The sequence below is a fragment of the Pinus tabuliformis genome, chromosome 8 (assembly GCF_031772625.1).
Source record: "Pinus tabuliformis cultivar Carrire ecotype Pingquan chromosome 8, CPIR1, whole genome shotgun sequence".
Taxonomy (NCBI): domain Eukaryota; kingdom Viridiplantae; phylum Streptophyta; class Pinopsida; order Pinales; family Pinaceae; genus Pinus; species Pinus tabuliformis.
The window spans coordinates 596,564,634-596,587,307 of NC_142294.1; the positions used below are offsets into that span (position 1 = coordinate 596,564,634).

Sequence of the window (22,674 nt, forward strand, 5' to 3'; positions counted from 1 at the left end):
TGAAGCCTTGAAAGTCGCTTCTCTTCTGTCTGATGGACCTCCGTTTCTCATTTCATAAGCAGTTAGAATTCCATGTAGTTGAGACATGGTGAGAGTTTGTAGATTTTCTTTTTCCTCTATAGCGGACACTTTAGATTCAAACTTGGGGGACAAGGATCTTAGGACTTTTTCAACCACAATAGCCTCTTTTATTTCTTCACCCAAGTTTTTCATGCAGTTAACAATTTCATCTATCCTAAGGAAATAGTTAGCCACACTTTCATCATTATACATTCTGAGATTCTCATACTGAATCCTGAAAGTTTGAAGTTTAGCACGCTTTACCTGTTCGTCTCCTTCATAGCTCGTGACAATTTTGTCCCATATTTCTTTTGCGGATTTATAGTGCATTACATTCACGAATTCCGATTGGGATAAGCATCCCAATAGAGTATTGACTGCTTTCGCATTTGTTTCATATTTCTTCTTCTCGGCCGAATCTGTAGGAGTAGCTGAAGGAAAAGTGTAGCCTGTCTCTATGATATCCCAAACTTCTATACCAAGAGATTGAAGATAGGCAGTAACTCTTGTCTTCCAATAATTGAAGTTCGTCCCATCAAAAATTGGTGGCCTGATTGATGCTTCTCTCTCGTAGTTTCTCATGATGAATGATCTACCTTCAAGCGATCAAGCTTCTCTGAAGGACCTGCTCTGATACCAATTGTTGAAAATAATACTGAGAGGGGGGGGGGTGAATCAGTATTATCAAGTTCTTTTAACAAATCTTCCTTATTTACACTTTGAATTATTTTTGCATATCAGTACCATAAAATAATGAGCATGAACAAGAAAAATAGATAGTCACACCAAAGAACACCAGATATAAGGTGGAAACCCAATGTGGGTGAAAACCACCTGCTGCAATATGTCTCTATCTTCTTTCAAATTAGAAACTCCTGTTACAATGATTTTGTACTGGTGCAGTCCTTTACCAGTACGCAGGCTGCAACTTGCAGAGAGCTACAACTCTCTCTCGTTTTCCAGTCTCTCCTGGAAGGGAGCTACAACCCCCTACTTCTTTTCTTTCAAGGACCACTTTTCATAAATTTTCAAACTGGATCCAACAACAACATTGAAGCTCATAATCAAACAACCTTTTGAATCACCCAATCACCAGATCCATACATATACAATGATATTATGAGAGTTATCAACCAGATTGTTATAGATCTGTGGATATCTGTACTACCTCCGCACCTGCGCCTTCTGTGGCGCCTCCGCACTGCGCCTTCTGTGGCGCCTCCGCACTGCGCCTTCTGTGGCACCTCTGCACTGCACCTTCTGTGGCGCCTCTGCACTGCGCCTTCTGTGGCTCCTCTGTGGCGTCTCCGCACTGCGCCTTCTGTGGTGCCTCCGCACTGCGCCTTCTATGGCGCCTCTGTGGTGTCTCCGCACTGCGCCTTCTGTGGCGCCTCTATGGCGTCTCCGCACTGCGCCTTCTGTGGCGCCTCCACACTGCGCCTTCTGTGGCACCTCCGCACTTCCGCAGCTGCAGCGCTCGAGAGATCACCCTTCACAGATTCGCTTTCAACTTCCCTTTCATAGATCAAACTTTTAAAACAATAACCCAATATTTCAGATCTTAAGATATTCGATTTGCAAGAATGAATTAGCCAAGTGATCTCCTTTGCTTTATATAGGCAAGCTCTTCCTCAAATCATGGATCAATACCACGAGCCAAAACCATAGGATCAAAAAACTATTGGACTAATACCATGAACCAACCATGAAAGTACGTGAGATCAACACTTTTGGATGCAATACCATGGGCCAAAACCATAGGATCAAAAACTGTCGGACAAATACCATGAACCAACCATGAAATTGCATGAGATCAACACTTTTGACGAGGTACCATGGTCCAAAACCATAGGTTCAAATACCAAGGACTAACTACCATGGACCAAAGGTAAGTTCTCCAACATGAAAGTGTGTGAACTTTTTCTCTACATGAAATAAACTTTTCTCTGCATAAAAGTGTGTGAACTTTTCTCTACATGAAATAAACTTTTCTCTGCATATAAGTGCGTGAACTTTTCTCTACATAGAATAAGCTTTTCTTGCATATAAGTGCGTGAACTTTTCTGCACTATAATTTATCATCTGAGATGAGTGGGTTGCCATCAAGTACAACATATGTATCATAAAGCCATACCAGAATCATAATGCCAACATCATGGTTATTGCAAGGAAGATAGAATGCAGTAAGCTTTAAAAGAGCAGGAGAAGATGATCAGAAAGGGTCTAGCTTCTAATGTTGATACTTTCAAGATACTCATCAATGGGTTATGTGTAAAAGGAGAGTTGGAGGCAACTAAATGACTCTTGGACAATATGTTGGACAGGGGGTTGACTCTAGTTGTTTCTATTTACAATGATGTTATCCATGGCTATTGTAGGAGTGGAAAATTAGAGGCGACATTTAGAATTAGGGATAACATGTCAGTTAAAATCATCGAACTTGATTTTGACACTTGCAACACACTTATCTTCTCTAGTATGTACCAAGACATGTCGACATGTATAAGGATAAAGCAAGAACAATTCACTTTGGGCAGTGTTTTGGTTGTGTTTGTTGAACATGCATCTCTACAACAAGGTAAGGAGGTCCATGCCCACTTTATACCAAGATTTAGATTAGGCGTTATCATGGCGAGTGCCCTTGTTGACATGTATGCAAAATGTGGGAAGTAGAGGATTCACTGAAGGCTTTTGAGAAAATTCTTGAAAGAAATGTGGTTTCATGAAATTCCATAATTGTTGGATGTGCTCAGCATGGCTAAGGTATGGGGTTCTCAAATTATTTGGGTAGATGATGCAAGCAGTAATTTGTCTCGATTTTGTCACCGTTATAGGTGTGCTATGTGTTTGAAGTCATGTTGGTCTAGTGGACAAAGGTTGTAAATATTTCAATTTGATAATTGCAGAGTATAGTGTCACTACTAGAGTAGAGAACTTTTGTTGCACGATCCACCTTCTTGGCTGTGTTGGGAACTTGGATGAGGTGTAAGACTTTATCAACAAAACTCTAGTTGAAACTAATCCTCTTGTGTGGGGAGCATTGCTAGGTGGGTGCATAATTCATGGATAGATGGAAATAGGTAGACATGTAGCAGATGGCCTTCTGGAATTGCAGCCACAGAACCATGGAACGTATGCCCTCATGTCAATTTTTTTTTTTTTTTTTTTCAAGTGGCATGTGGGATGAAGTAGCAAAGATAAGAACAATGACAAAAGGAAAAGGCTTAAAAAAGTTAGCAAGATGTAGCTGGATTCAATTCAGAAACCCAATTTTCAGTATTTGCTGTAAGAGATAACATGCATCCACAAAAATAAGAGATTTATCCGAAGTTGGAAAAATTAGATGGGCAGATGAAGTCAGCAGGATACGTATCGAACTGTGAATATTAAGCATGTACCCAATGGTAAATATTAAGCTAGTGTTGCACGATGTGGAATCATTGTGAGAAGCAGGCCATTCCTTTTGTACTCATCAACAGATTGCCTTGAACAACTCTAAGACTCTTGAATAATCTATGTGTTTTTGTTGACTGTCACATCACTGTCAAGTTAACTGTCATATTTCCAGGAGAAAAATTGTTTTGAGGGATGCAAATTATTTTCATCATTTTAAGGATGGGCAGGGCTGTTGCAGATAATATTGGTGATTCTAGATGAGAATGACATTCATCTATGATTTTTTTTTAATTGGAAGAAAGAATGTCCTTTGTCTGAAATCTACTGATAGTTGAAGAAACACAGGGAATACATATAAGGATGTTAGAATGCTAGTTGAATTAGCTGTTAAGTTTTCTACTAGCAGGGGTTCAATTAAATAATTTTGGGAAGGAATTGACTATTTGAAATCCCAACAACCAAATAATTTCAACTCGCAGTCAGGACAGCTAGCTTCGAAGATACTTATAAAGATAGAGGCAGAATCCAACTTATTTCATTAATATCTAGTTTCATAATTCGATTCACCTGCAGGCAAATTATTTGATATCATGAAGTAGTCTAAGTAGTGCTTTAATGGATTAGGATATGTAGTAAAGCATGTTCCAACTCTAACAAAATAGTTGTAACAAAATTTGTTGGAGAGCCACTTCCCCATCTTGGGGTTAAGAAGGGTTGCAAGAAAACAAAGCATCACACTTTCAGCCTTTTCCCTATTGGAATATACACTACCACTATGATATGATTACAACCAACAAAGAAGGATACAAATATCAAATAGTGGCCTTACAATGCAATAAACTAGCCCTGGAAATTCAAAAACAAATATCTGGAACTACCACAAAGATGCTTTCAAGTTCGAGCACTCTTATTAAGGCAGTAAGATGATAGGGTTAGGAAAGATCCAACCGGACTCCTAAAATCTTTTTAATGGAGAAATAACTCCCTTCTACCAAGATTAACTTGAGGGTGGAATTGATTAACTGCGGATTTTCAAAAGAAGTTTGAAGTTATAAAGAAAAAATCTACAACACATCATCACTAAAAACATGGTTAAAGTTGCCCGACAATGATTCACAACAATCCTAATTGGCCCATGCCAAAGAATCTGACACAATTGAAGGGATTTCATTGATGATATAGACTCCACATAATGTTTGAACTCTACTAAGTGATTTATAGGCCTCATGCCACTCCTCACTGATGTTACAAAAAAGGATGAGATAAAATGGACAGAGACAATAAAAGACACATTCTAGCACCGGAAGAAGGTACTGAATTTTTACCCTGTACTTGTACTTACATAATTTTCACAACCTATTTAAGTGGAATGTGCATCAAGCAAAAAAATTAGAGTTGTCCTCATGCAAAATAATTGCATTTGAAAGAAGGAAGTTGACTAATGAGGAGAAGTCATTATCTATCTAAGATATACAAATGTTGGCCCTTATACATGCTCTGGCAAAGTTCAAACAATGTTTATTGGGTAGCAATTTATTATTAGAATAAAGCACAAAAGTTTTCTATTTATTCTTATAGAAAAAGAACCAAGTTCAACAACAAACTAAGTTACAAGGCTTTCACATCAAAATTAAATAAAGGATTGGTATTAATGATGCAATAACATGTTAATTTTCCCATCTTCCTCAGTTACAAGAAATATCTATGATCAAATCTATCTTTTCCCCAGTGATAATGGAAAATTATAGATCTCAAACAAAATAGTCCATGTGACAACAAATTTCCAATTAAAATTTTATGTGTAAAACTTGATATTTTAGAAGTCTTATCAGTAGTTATCATGTTAGGATCTTAACAATTGAAGTTCAAACAAGAGAACTTTCCCTCTAGATATCCATATACAAATTGTCCTGAGACAGAGGAAGACATGTTTGGAAATGCGGTTAGTCTTGGATCATCAAGTTTCAAAACTCTTGTAGTAATGTAAGAGAAATTGACTTGTGAGTGTGAGTTTATTATTTGTTGTTATGAATTGAGGTCAATATTGTATACACAACCCAAACCACAATTACATTCAGTATAAACAACAAACACCTTTAGTTCTTGATTTTGATTCATGTAATTAAAATATTTACATTACTCTTTAAGGCTATGTCACAGGAGGGTCCAAGACATTGTTATATTCATCAACAACATTTTCTTTAGCCACCTCACAAGATGGGGAAACATTCTTGATTAATATCTTTTGGTTCAAAGTTGTTAAACTTTGATACTCACTTTTTTTGAACCATTTTCCTTCAACCACTTCACAAATGCTGCAATATCTTTAACAACACCTTGCCAATCTAGGCCATCCATTAAATGTTGTGCTTCTGAAACATCCAAACCAACTTTTCCACTATACAAACTACATAAAATAGTCATTTCAAACTGCATGGTGTGTGGTTGATCCTTGGTGTTGCATGATGGCCTTGCATACTGGACTTTTTGAGTTCTAGACCTTGTATGGATGCTTGTATGACATTCTTCCTTGGAGTGTAGGAGACCTATGGAGCTTGGTCACTTCATGTAAGAAGCACATGAAGGGAGATTTCTTTCCTTGGAGGACACCTTGCATTGGAGGACTATTAGGAATTCCAAAGGAGAGCATTGAGCCTTAAACAACTTGGGGTTGCATGGTTTCTTACATGGAGGCTTATGTTGAAAATGTAACTAGTATCAGTCTTCATAATGTAAAAATAATGATTTATGTATTTATTATTATTTTATTTTTTATCATGCATGTTCTTCATGATCAATAAGATTCAGAAATTTGTATTCAAGACATGTCCTATTTGGACATTTTTAAAAGAAAGAAAATCAATTTTTGTTGTTTTTGAAATCTTAAGTAGACAAAAAATTGACTAAGTCAGACTTCAAGTAAAAAATTGATTTGAAACTAGTAAAAGGACTTGAAAATTAAAAAAATAATGGAGCAAGAAACTACAAGTATACTCCAAAAGGTTGTTTGAATTATATATCAAGCAAAGCTCGCATTTTTATGTGTCTAAGGTCAAAATTTTAAAGTGTTGACAGACTTGTTTTCAATCTCCTCGTCACAAACCTGAAATTTCTAAAATTCGAATAGTTTGAAGACAGATTTGTTTAGTGTTGACTTCGCTTGAAGGCGTTGATTTGGAATTCTTAAGAACACCGAAAGGTTATTAATGTTGAATACGAAGTGAAGTGGATTTGCAACACAATATATCGTGCAATAGTTGAAGAGGTAATGGTTGAGGTGGGTTGTCTATTCAAAATGGACATGGTGGAAATAAAGTGTTACCCAAAAGAGAGTGATGAACTCGATGAAGATTGTATAGTGACAAAAGAGAGCAATGCACTCAAAAGATATTGTGTTTTGATTATATAGGGAAGAGGTTGGGAGAAGGATTTATGCTAAAAGATGGAAAAAAAAGATGATAAAGCAAAGAAAAACATATGGAAAAGGTGGTTCATTTGACAATTGTGGTTAAAATTTGAATATACTAGTCATCAATATACACTTATCAGAATTTTATATGTATTTTTGTTTGTATATCATTTACTTAGAATTGAGTGACCTAAGGAAAAGGGAAACTCCAGAAACCAATAATGCATGTTCAAAACTCAAAAGAGAAACAAACAAAAACAATCAAGAAGAAAAAGGGCACTCAATCTCTGCAGCCCATTGTGACCAACATTGAAACTTGTTTTAACCACTTATTGTTTTTGCACTCTCTTATGTTCACAGTTTGTTCACATTTTCTCACGTATTCCAGGTTATGAAAAAAATATTGCAAAAAAAAAAACTTTTCAAAGTCCACAAAATATCCAGGCCTTTAGAGCAAGAAATTTCTCCAATGTTTGGCTCCAATGTCACCTTTCTTGTATTGGTGCTAACTATGTCAACCATCATCCTTCTAATATATTTTTAGTCATTTTTGCCAAACAAAAAATTTGAATGGTATGAAATATCTCTTAATATAAGTGATTTTATGTTTAAGTTTAAATTTTAATAATCTAAGTGAATTTAAATCTCAATGATGTAGATAATTTGTTAATTGTCTAGGAATTTTAAATATTAATAGTTAAAAAAAGGAAGGTGACGTTGAGAAAAAAATTCCTGGAGTTCTGTGTGGGAACACTTCATTCTTATATTTAAGTGTTTGAAGATGTTTTAAGTGTTCCCCCAAAATGTTGAACACCTCAATGAGAGCACACATTACTCTAGAAATTATTCTCAACATTATATTGTTAACTGTGAAAATCCACATGCACAAACACACACACACACACACACACACACACACACACACACACACATTTATTTATTGCAATAAATATGATTAGACTGCTTAGACTATACAGACGAACAATGTTGCATTAAATGAAATACATAGCAGGAAACACACCATAATATTCGAATATTATGAAGCATCTCAGACTAGAACCAATATATCTATCAGTGTGCATTGCAATCAATACAACATTGTTTTGGTGCTTATCTATTGTTGAGTAACTGTGTAACTCCTCTCCACATATGGAAATTCTGCCCAAAACCTTGAAATGACCAGAATTTACATGGTGGACAACTTTTCAACCTGCCTACCAACCCTATTCTTGTTATATACCCATAACCTTGAAGGGGCAAGTTTGATCTATTGGCAGAAATTGTTCCAACCTGCAGTACCTGTCACTTAAAAACTGCAACATTACTTGGTACTTATAGATTTGTGTGAATTATAGCTTTCTATATACTGAAATTTTTCCCATGACCTCAAAGTGACATATAACACATACTGGAACAATTCAGATCTTTCTGACATCCAGACCCTGGCTTTACTGGTCAGACCCAAAACATTTAAGGGACATAAAGTTTTCCTTCAAGGTTTAGGGCTGATATTATTTTCAGGTTTACTATGTCCTATGCATCACAAGTAAATATTTTTTATTTCCTATTTTATTAAATATTTAATCATTATTATGCTCACAATCCTAAAGCACATTTTATGAAATGTATAACAAATCAAGTGGATCTTTATCCATTAATCTATTTATCTGAATGGAAGGATGATATTGGCCTACCATTGAGAACAACATGATCTGATGCAGATAAAACCTTTGCGACAAATTTGCATTTGAGAACATTGACTAAATCCGTATGGTCTAGCATGTTCGAAGTGTCCCCTGGAGAGGATCTTATCCCATCTCTTTGTCCAGTGGGTACATCATAATTGGGTCCATTACTCTAACAATTTTTTCACTAGATAATTATTGCGTGTTAAATGCAATGTGCCTGCCAAAGGTACATAAATATGACGAGAGGGATTTAAGGCTTTAGAGTACTATTGCCATGACATGTCTGACTTCCAATGCAATGATGTCAGTAGAGGAAACGACTTTGGGACAAATTACTTCAAGTTTTTTCTTGGCATTTTATATGACATCAAAGCCCTGCAATTTGGAATGGCTCGACGCTATCTATTCAACATTGGACCTAGCAATAAGGATGTTAGAAAATTATATCTTACAGAGCAATGGAACAAATAAAATATATTTCAAAAATATAAACACATAAAACACATAAAACAAGAGAGATGGAGATATACGTGGATCACCCAATTTGGGCTACGTCCATGAGAAACATCTAGTCCTTCCTTTTATATTTTCCAGCAAACTGAAGAGATACAACCTACAACAGATCTATTGTAATTCCCTCTTCGCTCTCACACAATCTCCTCTCTCTTTCTCACTCAGAATACATATCTACATAGACGCGATACAATTCCATCATATATAGCGAGGAGTTTCTTTCTAGGGAAAAAAACCTAAATTAAGCATAACTTCTACCATCAGATCTCTGCCTAATGAACGACCCAGATTGACTATGAAATTACAACATTTTACAAGGGAATTTTACATATATTTTTAACTTCAAGGGTGTTGTCATAGATCCCCCCCTTGCAACGCAAATATTATTGGTGGCATTGCCGCCACATTACGAACTAGGGTCCAATGCGGTGATACTTCTAAATAAAGAAGATAATCAGGATCAACACCCAACAAAGGATTGATGCATCGCAATCTTGAAATGTCCAAATAAAACACCCAAACACATATATATAATTATGCCCAGTAGTAACATTCAAGGCATAAATTTTCACAAGAGGTCGTGTGATCGATTCCGGGGAAGATCGATTTTTTAGGGAAATCACTCAAAATGTTCTCTTCCACAAAACAAGTATACATAATTAACAAAAAAATGGGGATACCTGGATGAAAAAATCATGATAGTGCAAATGAATAAGCACTGCTACAAGAGTTGGATTGGCTTAGACGCTCTGCTGCACGGTTGAGCGCATGACAGACTCTATTGTGGGACAAGTTGAAGAGTAAAATCTCATTTGTAAGCTACCCTCATTGAGACTTGAACATAAGACCAAGCGAATACTAACCATGACCACAAGCTCTATAATCCTAAACCTACTTTCTCCCATTGAGTTTCCTTGTCTTTGTGGCCTTCAACAAAGAATGGGTTTAATGAAAGGCACTCCTCTTCTATGGGGCATATGGATTACATCGTTGTGACACATAGAGATTGATACATGTTTAGGCTTTGAATTATAGCTTACCAGTATCCTTCGTAATCTGAGATTTTATATTTTATTTTTTTTAATATTTTAGTTTTATAGATGGCCAGTGAGGTTTTCTTGGAAGAAATATATATATATATATATATATATATATATATATTAATATATAATTAATATATATATGTGTGTGTGTGTATGTATATATATATGTATATATGTATATATACACACACATATATATACATACACACACACACACACATATATATATGTAACTATATATTAATATATATATATATATATATATATATATATATATATATATATATATATATATATATATATATATATATATATATTATATATATATATATATATTAATTATATATGTGTGTGTGTGTGTGTATATATATATAGATAGATATTAATTACCAATTTTGTACCAATTTAACAAGAGCATGAGAGATCAAATGTCTTGAAGTGTAAATCTTTTTACAATGAAAACTTGCAAATTTTTACATTGGAAACTTTAAAAAATTGTGCCTCCAAAACTTTCATTTCTTTCTATGGACTTAATAAATGACAATTAAGATAATTGCTCAGTAATATTTCATTTGCTAAATTGCATTTAATGATAGTTGAAATACTATAATAATAATAAAAAATATTCAAGTATATAGACAACATTATTATTATTATTATAAACCATATATAATATGTAAAAAGAATCTCTAAATTCATTCATCATACCCCATATTCCCCGACAATGCAGGCTTAGCCATTGAGAAAACTCCATCTTATTCAAGTCTTAGGTAAAAGCAAAATTGACATGGCCTATATATGAGACTATCCAGACAAAAGGGTGAAAAAGGAAAATTAGTAAATTAAAAATGTTGGAGTGTTAAACACTCCAATACTGTAATTTAATGGAATAAGGTAACATATGTTAAAGTACATTTAGTGAAGTGTTATTAACTCATTACTAATTACTAATTAGTCATTAAGTGCCATTAGTTAAGAAAACAAACTACAATATCCTCTAATAAACCCACTCTAGTTAAATAGCATGCATTAGCCGAAGCTCTGCCCTACTGATTTTGAGAATCCAATAAAATTCATGCATCGACAGTTAGTGAGACATGGCTTATCTGAGAAAGTGTTCAACCAACATTTTCCATAGTAAAAGATTGCATTATCTAGCATTTTATTGGCTATAATTGTTGGTGTTGGCATGCTGAAATTGATGGTTCAGCAAACCTCTCTATCTTATCCAAAGAAACAGACAAAGTTGCCAAAACTTAATTCCAAAAAGTAGGAGTGGGTTGCACACAGTAACATCCAAAACTAAATAGGTTAAAAACTAGAAAACACGATTTTTTCTAACCCATGATTACCCAATCAATCTGATCCCTTGAGTTTCCACATCATCACTCAGGTCGACCAGAGTACAAGAAGGCCTTTGGGTATCTCCAGAATGAAACCTGCATAAAACAAAAAGGAGTATCAATGTCGAGTTAAGATGGGCTAGGGTTTTTCTTTAAAAAAAAATCATTAGGACATAAAACCCTAGTGGTGACATGTAATGTTACATGTGAACTTTCATAGTGGAAACTTGTATCTGTAGTTATGGATAGGGGTTTCATCAAATCTCCAAAATGCCACACAATAGATATGTAAGATGGCGAGAAAATGTAGATTCATTCCAAAGAAATTACCAAAAATGGATATCTTTAAAATGTATGAAAACTTGTATCTATAGTTATGGGATAGGGGTTTCATCAAATCTCTGAAATTCCACACAAGAGGCATGCAAGATGGCAGGAAATGCATGTTTAATCCAAATAAATTACCAAAGAAAGGATATCTTCAAAATGTATGAATGCATGACACTTTTACTGAATCTTATCATGGCACAACAATGATATTTTTACTTTAGTCAAACGCCACCGACCATAGGGATTGAAAAGCTCTTGTATTAGGAATAAATTTGCCTCGAAAACAAGCACCTATGTTGCTAACCACAAACCTCACTGTATATAATAAGATAGTGGAGGCATACAACAATAGGCTCAAAGAACTCGTTTCTTGGATACCCTAGATTTGATTCCTCGCCTAAACAAATCATAGCCCTATACTCTTGCAAAATATCACAACTGTTATGTTCTCCCAATGCCAGCCTCCTGAATGCGAAGGAATTTGCTTGCCAACATAGTGTCTCAAACTTCTTTAAGAATTCATTGCATCATCTCTTCTATGAGAACATTGATAGTTCCATTCTATTTCTCATAAATATCCCGGTCAAAGAAATTATAAAGTGAACTGATTCAAAAAGAATTCCTATCAGCATAATTATAGTTATAGTTATGATTTTTTTTTTTTTTTTTTTCTTACAGAGTCAAAATGTTAAAGAGGACATCAAAAAATCTCTACCATGGGAGAGGAATTCAATAATTATGGAGAAACCCTATAGGCCTATGGAAACATTGTGGGCAAATAAAGGGATGTGGAGTTTTTGAATAGAGAGAGGCATAGTTTTAACAAAGAGTGAATGGGATCTAGACAATCTTAGGCTCTGATATCCTTGTCAAAATGAAAAATAAGATTTAATGATAACCTTGAGATTTTTATTTACGTGATGTATATATTTTAAGTACATAAATCATTGTCATGATAAACCCTTTGAGACACACAACTACTCATCAAATATGTTTTTCAGGTGAGATGTTGGTTTCTTACTATCAAACCTACATGAAGGAGGAGGAGTTGGTGGATGATGCATTGGAGGAGGGAGTTTTCAACAAATTTGGGCTAGTCACAAGGATTTTATCCATTCTCATTTAGAATTTAGATAGAAAGGTCACCATGCCTCAATTTTCGGGCCTACCAGGTCTTTAGAAAGAAAAGTTAATAATTTTATAGGGCAGTCATCTAGCGATTCAGAGGCCCTAACCCCTGCTCCAATTGTGCACTGTTCAGGTCCTCTAGTTTCAGTAAGACAAAGCCTCGAGACCATTAGTGAGGGGTTGCAAAACTCTTCTTGGGGTTCTCTAGCTCTAAGTTTGGTTTCCCTTTCACCCTTATAGAGATCAGGGAAAGACATGCAATGTGCTATGACATTTTTGTGGATTTTAGAAGTTTCAGAAGTTACAATTGCCTTCAGTTTGTCTTTTATCTTGTCCTTCATCTCAAGTGCCATTGGCCTCACCCTCCTTAGATGAAATGGTGAAGGGAACTTTTCCCCGACGATGAAGGATGGTCAACCTGATGTTGAGAGTATCTGAATCCATCTACAGTGTTAGAATTTATAGACAAAAGGGTATTCAAATTTTAACATTGTAGATGGATTCATAGACCTCTATAGTGAAATGAAACACTTTAGTATAAAAATTGCAATTCTCCATTTTTGAAGTGACACAATTAAAAATTACTAACATAAATGAGTAATTCATATACTTGTTGTACTTATTATTTGGTCGTATTTTTATTTTTGGACTATAGTATTCATTTACATTAATCATTATTAATTTTGTCATATATTATCTAGTCATATATTATTGGCTTGAGGGGGCTTGGACCCAGGATCCAAGTTAGCTACACTAACCAACAAAACCCTACACTACTGGCCCTTTCAACAACAATCCGCTTAGCACAGAATACAATCTCACTCGAGCCAGTATTGGGATATGCTAGACCCAGTTTTCTTTATATAGAAAGCTATGTGATGTAGCATCAAGGTGTTTCTTTAATCTATGGCCCAATCCGACCTTCATAAACCCCTATCTTTAGAATCATAGACTTAAAGAGATTTACACTTAAATAGATCTATGATCTTGTCCTAGTTTTTCTAACATGCATAAGTTATCATAAAAAAAGTAGATATGGACCTTCACCATGCAATTAAAACAATATTACAGAGAATCAAATCATAACTGAGCATAAACACAGAGACACATAAATATGCATAGAATAAATGGAATTGTTTCAAATATGATTTATTACTTCATATGCTCAATGAATACACTTGTTCTCACCCTGCGCCCACAGCTGCAGGGGCCTACACACTAAGCTATGAACTTGCCAAGGTATTCATGCACTCAGCTGTAGGACCGTTGCCCTTCGCCAGAATACAAAATTACAGAATCAAAATCTCATTCATACACTTCCAAAAAGCTACCTAATGACTCCTAGATTACTTCCTTTTATAGGTTTCACATTACATTACCATCGTTTGTGACCCATGGGTGAAAATCAGAACAGCCCATCCCTTTACAAAATAAGGGTCTTTGACATACGTAAAAGCACCTTTGACTCTTAATGTTCTACACTATTTGCGCTCTGCTCCTCAAAGTGTATATACTTTACAATATTACATCAAAATTGATTCAAACTTTAGAAAAAAATTACACTTGGGGGTCCCCATCCCAACAGGCCCCCAACGCAATGACATGACTCATCCCAAGTCACTATATTGGTACGTCCTTGATGCATGCTTTAAGTCCACTGAACCCTATCTTGAAGGCTTGAAGCTCTGTTGTGCACTAAGTGGCGGCCTACAAAACCTCCTTGACCAACTTCTCAGTAGTTGGTTGTTGATCTTGGAATGGCCACTGCACAGACCTTTGTGATCACCACCAACGTCGAAGGTAATGTTGGTGTTGCACTTGCAGTTCCCACATTTGTTTGATTCTCGCTCGCCAGAATCATGCTCGCTTGAATCACACTCGCTTGTACATATAGCTCTTTGATGCCCTATTGGACCTACATCAGTATTGACTTATATTGATCCTGTTTGGATAGGGTCCCTCAGGTCAAATTTGAGTAAAAGTTAATACCTTTTTGTATAAAGTGTAAAGTCTCCGCGAAATGTGGAAGTAGAGTGTGAAGCAAGTATCAATCAAAGGGGGTTTAGTCCCTTAGGTGGGTAGGTGATATGAGGGTTTTGAGACCTGTCTATGGCCCGTGGACCATGGTATTGTAAGAAAAATGCTATATATAGATGAGTCATAGCATGTCTAAGTATTGAACTTTTTGAGAAGAATATTTGTAAGGGAAAGAAGCTAGGGAAAGAAAGGTTTGTTTCCTATACTTAGGCTAAAGGGTAAGGCTCCTACAGGTGAGTGCATGGAGACCTTGGTAAGTTTGCAGGCTGAGTGCATGGGACCCTGTAGTTGAATGTGCAGGGAAAAGATGCTTGTACTTGAATTATTATACTTAATAAAGATAGTTTTGAGCCTATTTGAATGCATCTGTGTACTATTTGTTATTTCTGCAAGTTTATGTATCTTCACTTTGTGTTGTGATCTACATGAATTACTACCTATTTACTGCATGAAAATAATAGATATGTAATATTAATGAATTTTAAGACTAGCTAAGGACCTTCACGAAGATCTGGAAGTTGTTTAAGTGCATTTATAGTAATTGTCTATTCAAAAGGGTTAAGGGTGCGCGAAAGTAGATCTAAGCCATAAGGACTGTAGGAACCTATCATACAGGCCTCTGGATGTAGAAATGTGGTTCTGTCATCCCCCAACATTGCTTCGGGTGAGGTTGTAGCTTGCGCTACATAAGTTGTTGTTGAAAGCGCAAGCAATTAGGGTTTTTTTGGTTGGCGCAAATAATGTTGAACCTAGGTCAGGCCCCATCAAGCCAATAAATGGTTTTGTTGTTGGGAATTTGTCTAAGGAATGTTTGATGTCGAATAGGTGGTTCCCCACTAAGAAAGAAATAAAAAATTGGAACGATCGGAAGTTGCACGTAGTTGCAGCTTAGGAATATAGAAACCCGTGGTTATCCAAGGAACATTGGCTAAATAGGTACTTGTATGCCGACGAGACTGAAGCCTTCTTCTGTTTCTTTCCTTGTGAAATACATGAGTGGTTGTCTAGATTAGCGGATTGTCAGGTTACGTGGAGGCTTGACAATCCTATTGTGTGGACCCTAGAGCTGGTAAAGCGCTTGGAAGCTTCAGAAAATAACATCGCACAAGTCGTTGATCAATGGATTGATCGTATCTTTGGAGGACACATCACTAAGATTGAGACTGATATGAGCATCAACTATAGTGAATCAGAGTGCAGGTTCTTCAAGGGACCAAGAGGTAAGTACATAAAATATTTGAAAACTTGGATTAAGATGTTGTTGTGCGAAAAACAGGTTATGCCATCAAATTGATGTTTTGGGTACTAGTCGATATGGATCTTCACATGGTGCTTAGCCAAAGCCCAAGGCTATCACAAACTGTATTTGAGCAACTCGAGGCCTATGCAAATTTCAAGGCAGATTTTCATAATGTGCTTATCCGTGCGAGGAAGGATCCAAAGAAGACATGGTACATTTTTCGTACCTGGTGAGTGAGGTTGATGCACAAGAGATTGTGGGGAAATGGCCAGGAGAGTGGCTGCAGCCATCAAATCTCGACACAGGTACAAGAAAGGCTGGGGAAAGTTCCTCTACATAGGCGACAGTAGTGCAAAAGCAGAAGGAGGTTGAGAAGTCCGCATCTCAAGAGAAAGCTATGCAACAAAAGAAGGAAGTTGCTGCTAAAGCAGCTACTGCTAAGGCAACTACTGAGAAAGACCGGGTGGCTAAGGAGACCACTATTGGTGTTGAAGGGTCCTCTTCCAAGAACAATGATTAAAAAGGGGAATCTAATGTCAAAGGAGGTGGGGGCAAGGAGCAGAGCACTCCCTTTAAACTAACAAAGTGGACCAAGGAGACAACTTCCAAACCTAGAAAGAAGTAGAAAACAGATAAGCACACACACGTTGATCCAATAGTCCTCACTAAGGGGGACTTGGATGAAATTGGAGATAAGATCCATGACACCACGTGGAATTGTGGCAGCAGTTTGAATAACAGTACCCGCAGGCAGTAGGGAATGTGGAGAAGGATCTGTGTGACCTATAGATTCATACGAGACAGTTGCAAGTGAGCATTGGTCAAGCGAGTGGGATTCAAGAGAGCTTGCAGGAAGTGAGTGTGACTGTGTTGGATATTGATCGGACTCTAGATCTTAGAGTCATTCCACTACTAGAGGAGTCCCTGCACCCATAGTCAGAAGAAGGAAACACTCAGTTGGCACATCTTAAGGACTTGGGTGTGAATCTCGTGGCATTCCCTATCAAGACCATCCATGAACTACACCAAGGAGTATCCGATGAACTAAGGGTCTGGGAGTAGCGCATGCTTCAAATAGTCAACAAAGTGGAGACCAATAATGAGTAGATCTTCACAGAAAAGGCGCATATGTTGAAACAAATGGAAGAAATGGCCACACAATGCCAAACCTTGGAGGCAGCCATTACAAAGGCATGTAATACGATGCCAAAACTAAACATCCCCGAAGATGTAAAGTCAGCAGCAAAGATTCAGAAATTGGTTGCAACAGTCAGGATATCAAAGGAGGAAATCGGCTGAGTCTGATTTGAGTTATAGATGCAGATATTGGAATTTTTGCTAAAGTTGCAGTCAACCACTCCACCAGAATTCTAGGAACACTGCAAAGTAGAAATTAAAGAGGGAATGGCCACTCTCAACACAACAGTTAAGGATTTCAGAAGATTGGTACATATATACAGGAGAAGCAGTGGAAGTTTTACGAATTCAGGTTGGCAGCACACACTTTTACACCAGTCCAGTGCTTCGCTCGGCTACAGGAAGGACAACAGTTGCAAACCATGATTGAAGAAATGCAATGGAAATAGGCCATCTTGAGGGCCAGGATGTAGCCATGGATAGAGGAATCATGCTGACTTACTCTATCAGTTCAAGAAAAGTTGAATACCATCCAACAAATGTAAAGGATGATGGGCCTTGTAGTGGAAGGTCCTACTACAGAAAAGTTGGTTGAAGAGGTACAACAAGACGCGATGTAAGGTACTGCTAATTTGTAGGTGCTAAAGGTGGAGTTCCACGAACTCCAGGAAAATATTGTTGTGCCATTTGAGTGACTTGAGGGAAAGTAACCCAATTTGTGTTGGGGGCATGTTGGGATAGGTTCCTTGGGGTCAAATTTTGAGTAAAATTCAATATCTTTTTGTGTAAAGTGTAAAGTCTCCGTGAAATGTGGAAGCAGAGCACGAAGCTAGTATGAGTCAAAGGGGGTCTAGTCTCTTAGGTCGGTAGTTGACGTTGGGCACCAAATTGGCCTATCTTTTCCCTGCATTTCCACTCCTCTTTTCACCCTTTTTGCATTCATTCACTTATATTTATTGTGTAACATTATGAGGTAATTCCCCTTTATCGTCTCTTGGGATATTTCATTAATGAAGTAGATTCATGAAGGTTTTCACCTACACAACCCACTAAAACTTATGATGACCGCAGATTATCGAGCACAGGTGTTGATTGCAAAACATATCGCACTAGTTCCGCAATTCATAGAAGCTGATCGACCACGACGAGACAACATAACTAATTGCAGTTGTTCTCAACACATTTTTGATCATTCTTGTTCTTGGCTCTCTCGGTGCTAGTGCTGTGATACAACTGATGTATATCTTTGGGCATATAGTTTCCTGGTTTCGGGGAGAATTACTCTCCTTTATACTGTATAAAAGGTGGGTCATTCCTGTATCAAGGGGACCCTGGTATGATATTGTAACAACATTATTCAGATTAATCAGATATAAACCCTTTGTTGATCTATCGTTCGTTGTGAGTAATGTAGCCCTAATCAGAGAGCTGGGCCCGCTCTTCTAATCAGGTGCTGCATGTTTCCTTGTGTTGTGTGTATTTTCTCTTTGTTGTGTTTTTTCTTGTTGCTGCTACAGATCTCTTAGATAACTATGAATACCTTTTTACATTCTGCAGTTGAGTTTTACTTATGTCTCAGCAATGTTTTGATTTCCAACCACGAACCCTTGGTTGAAGGCAAAATCGTAACCTTGCCCTTGCATATACCTTGCGTGTTGCCTTGAAAAGAATACACAGTCGGATTGATACATTAATATAGGGAAAGGAGTGGATAACTCGTTCATACCTAGACACCAACATTTTGGCGTCGTTGTCGGGGAGGCTAACGAGGTGCAAGACACAATCTATGTTAACCAAAGGGTCAATCTCTCGTCTTGGGGGGAGAACGAAATTTCTCACTCTGCTCCAAGTCCTAAGTGCAGGTATTTCATTTATTTTGAGCTTTTATTGGTTTTTGTTTTAGTAGGACCGATCTCTTGCCCTGGGGAGGGAGGAGTCTTTTGATGCCCTCCTCCAGACTTTGAGCTTAGATTTTTCCCTAACATTCTTGTTTTGATTTCGAGAAACCCAATCTCTCGCCCTGAGGAGTGAAGGGTCCTTTGACTTCCTACTTCAGGTCTTGAAGTATTAAGGTTTCTCGTGTGTGTGTGTTATTTCTTGATTAGGGTTTGTTCCGGGGAGGGAGGAATCTTTTGACGCCCTGCTCCAAGTCCTGAACCCTAGGTTCCTATGTTCTTTTCTTTTCTTTCTTTATCGTCAACTACCCTCTCTTCAAAGTGATCTCTCGTCCTGGGGAGGGAATGGTCTTCTGACACCCTACTCCAGGCCTTGAGCATTGTGGTTTGATTTTTGCCGCCACACCAACTTGTATGAACAAAGAGCCAAATAAAACGGGCAGAGGGAGAGCCCCAAAGAAGGGAAGACAGGATTTGGGAAGGAACACCTACATCCAACAAATCATTGCAAAAGCTGAGTCGAAGGTGTCTTCCCATGCAGCCGTGAGGCCAGGTTCACGAAAAAAATTGGAGGGACAATCTGTAGATCAACCAGTGATGTTCACAGCACCCCCTGCGAGTTTGATACAATAGACCAATCCAGTAGTCGGAGAGACAAGCAACAGTATGCCTACTACAAGACTCTCATTGCTTACAATAGAAGAAGAAGAAGTTACAAATAAAGCATCTGAAGGAACTATCCATTCCAGTAGGGTAGAAGAAATTGTAGAGAGGAGATTCGAAGGGTCTAGCCATGATGATAGGGGGGAGGAGATTGTAGAAACATTTCTATCACCAAAGGATAGAGGAAGTGCTATTAAGGCAACTCAAACCCCTGTGATAAAATCCCTTCCTGCGGAGCCAGCTGAAATCCCTAGTGAGTATTGGAGGATATTCATGGCACCTACAACCTCTACCATTGACTTCCCAATTGGGGATTTGGGGACTGGTGCACCAACAAAGCCCATCCCTTTAACAGCTTTACCCAGTTTCCATGGGCTTACTTCAGAAGACCCTGACATGTTTTTGTTTGAATTTGACATTGTGTGTCAAGGGTATGATTACATAACAGATGCTCAGAAATTGAAAATTTTCCCTACTACGCTAAAAGGAACAGCCTTGTGGTGGTTTATGGGTCTTGGGGGAAGGTCTATCACCACATGGGAAGCAATGAGAACTTCTTTCTTGGAGAAATATGAAGACTACTGTAAATCACGGGATATTAAAGAAGAGATTTTTAAATTTATACAGAGAGAGGACAAAAATATGGAAGATTATGTGGAACGCTTTGAATACACATTGCAGAGGTTAGGTCACTCTGACCTGGAGAAAGACATTTTGAAAATTATCCTTCTCTGGTCCTTCCGAGAAGATTCTTTGGAATTGTTGAATATAGCTGGAAATGGGGATATATCAAAGGAGGACTTTGATACCATTCGTGAGTTGTGTATTCAGTGCTCAAGAGGAGTTGCAAGAAATAAACAAGAGATTCGATCAACTGAAAGGTATCTAGTGGAGGTGTTACAAAAGCAAAAATTGGGAACCTGTTGGATAGCCTGAGGACTGATATTCTGAGTACCTTATCTGAATAGATAGACACACTACAAGTAAAACAAAAACAGCTAGAATTGGAAGGAACTATGGCTATATTTTTCTCCACATGTAGAAAGAAACATCCACAGAGGGAATGTCAGTTGAACTTTGTAGAGGAGTGTGCAATCTGTGAACTGAAGCACACAACAAGTTCATGCCCATCTTTGCCAGGGCTAAAAGCAATTTTTCAAGGGATAGGAGAACATATGGAGCAGTTGTACATTGTGGGACCTAAATTGTCATGGAAACCTCAACCGTCAATGGGAAATCAAGGTATGTTTCTAGATCCATCTCAATATTCTAGCAATTTCAATATGGGCCCCCAGTTTATGCCTTATCCGCCTGTATGGCCCCACTACCAGTTTCCACCTTAGTTCAAGCTCCTCGTGGGCTCCGAACTGGCGAGGACCTTCTCCTTCTGGTTAATTTTCTGATTCAATTCCATAACAACAACTTCAATTGCCCTCTAATGTGCCCCCTGGCATTCAATCTATTCATCCTCAACTCCCTAACCAACCCAATCCGAATCCTAACAATAAAGGTGTTCAGCAAGCTGACACCCTCAATCTGCCTTCATATAGCATCTCCACCGCGGAATTTTGTGAGATGCATTTATGATCTGGGCAAACCATAGGCAGTCAACCCTCACCAGTTATCATTGAGTAGATTGATAGTGACGAGAAAGAACCAAAGATGTTCAGAGAAGAACCAAATTGAGTTAAAAAAAATCATACACCTCCTCAATCGTTAGCTAGTCAGAAACACCAAGCTGAACCGCCATATCCAGAAAGGTTGGCTGTGAGTAAACCAACCCCTCAAACAGAGTTTGAATTGTTAGGGGAGTTACAAAATTTATTTGTCAAGATTCCCCTACTGCAAGCCATGAAGGATGTACCTATATATGCAATGACTCTTAGGGAATATTGTGCTAAGAAGCCTAAAAAGAAATCAAGAGATCCACTCACCATTCATGTAATGGGGAAATTATCAGATTTCATGATGGGAAGGTCCATTCCAGTAAAGTATGGGGATCTCGAGAACCCTATTTTGACCGTGCACATTAATGGGGAAGAAATTCCAAATGTACTGGTAGATTTGGGTGCTCCCATAAATGTCTTCACTGCTAGAACCATGCATGCATTAGGATTTCAAACTTACCTACAGTGTTAGAACCGGAAGATCGATCTACAGTCAAACCAGTAGGGAAATTAGAAGATATCACAATTTCAATGGATTCATGGAACTACCCTGTGGACTTCCTAGTACTCCAAACGCATTCTCCAGCTGGAGGCCATCCCTTGATTCTGGGAAGACTGTGGTTGGAAACTGCAGGCGCTTATATTGGGTGTCGGTCTGCGCATATGATCATCTCAAATGGGCAAAACACTAAGAATCTAGTGTTATATCCTCTCGTAGAACCTAACCCATCAGCAAAACCAGCAGGCCACAAGAAATCTGTACACAAGAAAGAGTCTGAATCAGAGAATGAGGAGTTAAGACCAGTTCTTACTATTGGGCAGGCGCTCTAGTTGAAATATGAAATAGAAGATGATGCAATTACTACCTTTATCAGTGATCCTTGTTCTATTTTAGATTTGAATCAGCAAATCCTGGAGTCTGTCTTGAGCTGTGAGACTCAGGAAAGTATTGGAGCAGCAAATGGATTCAAGGAGCTACCTACAGCTACACCCCATGATAGTGTTTCCATGGAAATAGAACCAGGAAAGACTCTGAATATTAATCCAGAGTTGTCAGATACCCAGAAAAAACAACTCCTGCATGTTCTTCAGAAACACAAAGAAGCCTTTACCTAGGACTACTCA

The 22,674-nt window shown here is 37.6% G+C and overlaps 1 pseudogene; it reads right to left on the reverse strand.

The window, feature by feature from the left end:
• The window catches only part of LOC149236889 (bet1-like protein At4g14600), a 35,338-nt pseudogene extending 20,567 nt beyond the window's left edge, over positions 1-14,771 (reverse strand).
• Between the last annotated feature and the right edge of the window lie 7,903 nt (positions 14,772-22,674).